Below are 6281 nucleotides of genomic sequence, written 5' to 3' on the forward strand. Positions count from 1 at the left end.
GGAAGAGGAGGGAGAGGAGGAGGAGGGAGGGGGATGGGGATGGGGAGCGGAAGGGGGAGGGGGAGGGGAAGGGGGAGGAGGAGGAGGAGGAGGAGGAAGAAGACGCATGAGAGAAAAGGGAAAGTGCCATGGTTAACTGAGTCATATAAAAAAAAATGTCTGTGGGCTGGCAAATTGGAGTTAAGAGCCGCCCAGATGAAACATAGTATGTAGTAATCATTCGGGGTTATCTATAGGAAACTAGATCCTAATAACATGAAGGCTGTGTATCTGCCCAGCTCTTATGCTGATTAAGCCTTATTAAAAATACAAAGGCTGTGTGTGTGTGTGTGTGTGTGTGTGTGTGTGTGTGTGTGTGTGTGTGTGTGTGTGTTTATTCGGGAACTCAATAACCAAAGGTGGGGTAGAAACCTCGGGCTGGGATTTAAGTAATTTCTACAACAAATGACCTCAAAACTTGCACCCATAGTGACACACTTTCTCCCACAAGGCCACACCTGTGGCATGTAGTTTTAGAAACATGCTACCACCTTTCCCGGGAGCTGCTGTACCACCAGCCCCTCCCAGCTCCTTTTTGCACCATCCCGCTTAGCTCCAGGATCTATTGCAACCATCCCCAACCCGGCTTCTACCTCTGCCCACCTTTGCTTGGGGATAAAAAAAAACTCAGCCAGCTTTGTAACATACCTGCTAGTACAATGCCTCCTCTCTGTTTATTTACTTCTCACAAAAAATAAAATAAAAAAAAATCTTTCTAATTCCAGGAAAGGTGGTAGCATTTTTCTAAAACTACATGCAACAGATGCCGTCCACGTGGTAGTCGAAAATTCGCTATTAAGTTAGGTTTTCTCGGATTGATCACACACACAGTGAAACAGTAGGAAGAGGAGAAATTTGATTTCTCAGTAAAAGGAGTGAGCCACATGGTGGCTGCAGCCCGGGATCCTTAAAGTAACTCAGGGGAGCCTCAGCAGGATGCTGGAACCCCTGCTGTGAACTTGAGGAAGGCAGAGAGACGTCTGCTGCCTCTAACAAGCAGATACAGGCTAGACTGAATGAAGATATACTTTGGGGAAGATTTTGCAGAATTACTCAAATTCTTTGAATGTGGGCTCCATGGGAATTCTGGGTTAAATATTCCTGGCATGACAGATTAAAAGAAGCCTGAAAATAGGTTTATACAGTAAGCAGAAGGGAATTTAATTATAGATATTAAAATACTGAGGCATTCGATCTTTAAAAAATTAGACAGAAAGCAGGGGATAGGGTGCGGAGCTTATCCCAGACAATAGAACAGAGGCCTTGAAAATTAAATACAGAGAGAGCCTGGAAATAGGTTTGCACAACAATTGCTTAGTTTGCTGTTTTTGCTTCGAATAGTTTTAATTACCAAAATGGGTGTGATTTTGAGTTTTGTGGTTATAGTATTACTATTCTAGGAGAGAGGTCAAGCTAAAGGTTTTTCCAGTTACTGGCTCAAGGACATGCTATTTTGGGAGAAAAGCTCTGCGTTTGTGTTAACAGGAGAGGAGAATAGGCTCTGGACTGCTTCCAGAGTGTATGGATCAGACATGACAGAGAGAGACCCCAGGGAAACTAGAAAGATTCAAGAGAATCAAACAGGGCAGGTAAAGATTCCTTGTGCCATCCTTCACATGACACGAATGCAGACATAATTGGTTATTATTAAAATTAACTCAAAAAAAGGAAAAAAAAGACAGCTGTCTTTCACACCCTCAAACAAAGAGCAGAATCTCATCCTTAATTAGTCTGGGCACCCTGCACAATCCTTGCAGATATCTTGAGGGTACTTAAATCTGTTTTGAGGTTTGTCTATTGCAGAGTGTACAGCGTTGGTGAGATCCATACTCAAGGATGCTGAACTGACCTGCTTGGACTCCCTGTGTCATGGATTTCGGGTCGTCTAGCCTCATTCAACCCTTCAGAGGGATTCAGTCAGAACTGTAGTCAACCACGAGCCTTGCCTGAGACTGGGCTTCAGTGTACAGGGACCGGATAATAGTAGCTGAAGTCAGCTTTCTAAGTCTAACCAAATTGATTTTCCTACCCCTTTCCTTTAAAATTTTTTTCGTTGCCCCTGTCCAGCCAGAAGAAGTTAAGGAGAGTCTTCAACCCAATTCCCTGGGTTTGGGGGTCTGGTCATGGTTAGTTTACAAATTATAGGAAAGTTGTCATTCAAGGGAATTTGGGAATGGTTCTAAATTTGAACAGGGAGGGAATAGGTGGAATTGATTGTATAGCCATAATCTTTATTGGTAGAAATCTTTATCATTGATTCAAAGTTGAAGTTATATTTTATATTGGTACAGAATTTGTTTTGATAGAGATTTAAGGTTTTCATTGGCATGAATTTCTTTCATTGATACAAAATTTGGGATGAATATTGTTACTTTTAGATAGGCATTGTGCCTATGCAACTCTTTCAAGAATATAAAGCTTAGACCCAGTCATTCTGTGACTGGGGTCAGATAGCAAACTCATGGCTCTGAGTTAAAGGGTGTTTTGAGATATTTCTATTAGAAATAGCTGAGAGTAGTCAAGGTTTAAATATATATATATATATATATATATATATATATTCTTCAAAAATGTCAGAAATCCATAGGATGTGACATTTAATGTTATTTAATCATTTGACAGTGAGACATATCTGTTCTGGACAGCTCCTACTTTTTGGTTCAAAGAAGATACTGAGCATCTTTATCGCCAGTCGAGTTTGCTTATTGTGGAAAGGTAGCCACTGGGCAGAAATTGCCCATTTGATCTGCAGATAATACTGTCCAAGAAAAGGACACATTTTGTCCTGGGCTGCCACAGTACGGAGAACTGGGCATAGGCCTATGAGATTTAAGAAAAAACACATTCTCGGATCATTTATATTACCAGAATGCCAAAGCTTTACTGAGGTTCACAGAATATATACCCCTAGTCCACTGAGTAGAAAATTCCAGGTAGCACAATGAAAAAAAAAAAAAACGAGTTTACCTTCTCAGCAGGAAAACAGAACCGGAAAGAACTGACATCAAAGATGTTGCCACCCAGGTGTTACTTCCCCACCAAACAACAAGGCCAGGAAGTACCTTCTAAAGAACAAAGGCTTTCAAATACAGAGGCGAATGCCAGCAGCAAACCACTGAACTGAGAATAGGTCCCCCGTTGAAGGAATCAGAGAAAGAACTGGAAGAGCTTGAAGGGGCTCGAGACCCCAAAAGTACAACAATGTCAAGCAACCAGAGCTTCCAGGGACTAAGCCACTACCTAAAGTCTATACATGGACTGACCCTGGACTCTGACCCCATAGGTAGCAATGAATATCCTAGTAAGAGCACCAGTGGAAGGGGAAACCCTGGGTCCTGCTAAGACTGAACCCCCAGTGAACTAGACTATGGGGGGAGGGCGGCAATGGGGGGAGGGTTGGGAGGGGAACACCCATAAGGAAGGGGAGGGGGGAGGGGGGATGTTTGCCCGGAAACCGGGAAAGGGAATAACACTTGAAATGTATATAAGAAATACTCAAGTTAATTAAAAAAAAAAAAAAAAAAAAAAAAAAAAGAACAAAGGCTTTCACTGGCACCAGTAAGGCTCAGCAGGGGGTAAACACTGAGGGAACCCAGTAGGGTCCGACACCCACCTATGATGGGAGTGCTGGCAGAAGCAAACTGCCCATATGCGAGAAAGAGGGCTCTGGGCTCTGGGGTGGATAGGATTTGTATTCTCTGCACAGAGGAATCACCTGTGGGAGACCCCCACTTACATTTGCCCTGGAGATGGAAGGAACCTAGCAGAAGTTCACCCATGCAAGGGATGGGAGGGGGTGACCAGACCAGTTTTATTGCAGTCTGCGGATAGGAGACTATAGGAGACACCTACTGGAACCCCTCGTCCTCTTGGGACTTGATCACGGTAAAAAGAAATTACATGTCCGGGGACCCTACCAGAGGGACCAAGGGTATTGGGACAACCCCTGCACAAACACCACCTGTAATCCAATAATAATCAGATTCACTGAGAAAGGCAATTCAATTGTTGTACAAATTGGGGTACGATGATGGCTAAAGTGAAAGAAGGGCTACCTAAATGGAAGAGAGAAAGAGAACAGAATCAGGGCTGGTTCAAGTCTTGGCTTAACTCCTCCCCTTGGTCAACCCTCATTTCCAACTTGTTAGGACCCCCAATTGTTCTCTTGCTATTGGTGACCTTTGGGCCCTGCATATTGAACAAGCTTATAGCCTTCATAAAAGAGAGAATAGGTGCAGTACAGCTGATGGTCCTGCACCAACAATATGAGACCCTGAGGACAGGACTTGAAGAATATGAGTTAGTCACCAATGACCCCTGAGTGTACCTCCAGGATTGGAGCTTTTACAAGAAAAAGGGGAGGGTCATGAAGAACCCTAGGGTCTTGCCAGCCTTATACCCACCTGCCTTGGGGCAAGGCTAGGCCAAGTTCCATTTTCCACCCACAGGAACATTTTTGGGTAGAAAATTTTCAGAATGTACTGACTGATGCTTGCTAGCCAATAGATTTAAAGGTCAATATGCTTAGCCAATAAATAAGTTTGAACTGTAAACTTGCTGATATAATCTGTGCCCCTAAAAAGTATAAAAACTGCTTACAATAGCCATTTAGGGTTGCCTTCTAGTCACTCGCCTTGAGGGACTTATTGAAGGTCTACCCCAACACACGGGAAAATAAACCTCTTGCTTTTGCATTGATCTGCATCTCGGTGTCTCACCTGTGGGTGTCTTGAAGTAAGTACCTCTGACCGAGGGCCGGGGGTCTTACAGGAGATTATTCTTTCCTTAGCATCTTATCCAGGACCTCGGAGAGGTCTTCTGCAGGAGACTTAGGCTGCGTTGCTCTGTAGACAAAGGCTTTCTCCATGCTCCCCATGGCTGTTCTTGATGAAAATGACAGTCCTCACTTCCAAACTGTTTATTGATTGTTCATTATGGAAAATGGGTGCATACCACCTCCTCAGGGTGGACCAGAGATTAAATACCCTTTGCAGGAAGTAATGACCAAGAAGAGAAGCTTATTGCCTAAGCCCTCAGAGCTTCTAGATACCTCATTAACTCAGAGAACTCTGTTCAGATCTATGTGACCATAGGTCACATTCCTATGTAGGGTGTGTGATCATGTGATAGAGGCCTGGTTGGAAGCAGGTGAAGCTCCTATTGTCCTCTCAGAGGTTCTGGGATTTCCAATCCACTCAACCTTACCAAGTTTCCTGGCACGGTCCACTGCCCCACAAGAGTCTTCAAGTATTACCTCCCCTCATCCATGCGATCATGTGAGAAGTCATTGCATACCCATCCCAGATTGTCTGGAAATGGTTGTCCTTAAGACAAGGAGTGTGTGTGTGTGTGCGTGTGCGTGCGTGCGTGCGTGCGTGTGTGTGTGTGTGTGTGTGTGTGTTCCATGTCATAGCCCAGTTCTAGGACGGATTCTGTGCCTTCCTTTGTATGACAGAAAACTGGCCCTACGGATTGCATTTCACAGGCTCCAGTTGAGGCTGCGGCTTTGGTTCAAGCAGTGGGGACGCAGGAGGAATGGAGAGTCATTCCTGTGCCTTTAGTGGGATCTGAAGGTCCTGATGTCTTTTCTATTGTTCTATTTCTTCTAAGTGATTTGGTTCAGATTGGGGATTTAGCATCACCTGTAGAAATAAACTCTAGATTATAGATTTCTCGAGTATAGATATACACAAAAAGGTTTTGGGAGGAAAGGGTACACCTAGCCTCAAAATGCAAGGGGGTGGGGTGGGGTGGGGGAGTCAATTCACAGAGGTGGTGCAAATAACATCTAGGATAAAGGGCATCTGACAGGTCAGAGGTATACACATTCCGTCTTAGAACATCAGTCCAGACACCTCTACAAGGCAATTAAAACTCATTTCCAAAGTGGAAGGTCATTGTGATTTAAATTTGAAGAAAAGAAAATATGTCATGACGTTTAAACCCAATTGTTGGAGTGTACCAGAACCCATTTCACTCAGGGGGAAGGATTGCCCTCCTCTTCATGGTTCAGGAACTGACACTCAAATGGTAAAAAGGGAAACATAATCCTTGTTTTGTACTTAGCCTCATGGTGAAAATTAGTGTCATGTTAACATAAATGTTGCTTATCAGAGTTCAGCTTTTAAAATCAACCGAGTATGAAGAGCAGAAGTCTCGCTTTCGGTTGCCACAGAGATTGTTTTCACCAGCCTCAGTGCTGTAGAAGGAAATTGAAGTTACAGAGAGGGTGGAGAGAGTGG

Source organism: Rattus norvegicus, chromosome 16 (assembly GCF_021556685.1).
Source record: "Rattus norvegicus strain SHRSP/BbbUtx chromosome 16, alternate assembly SHRSP_T2T, whole genome shotgun sequence".
Classification (NCBI taxonomy): Eukaryota; Metazoa; Chordata; class Mammalia; order Rodentia; family Muridae; genus Rattus; species Rattus norvegicus.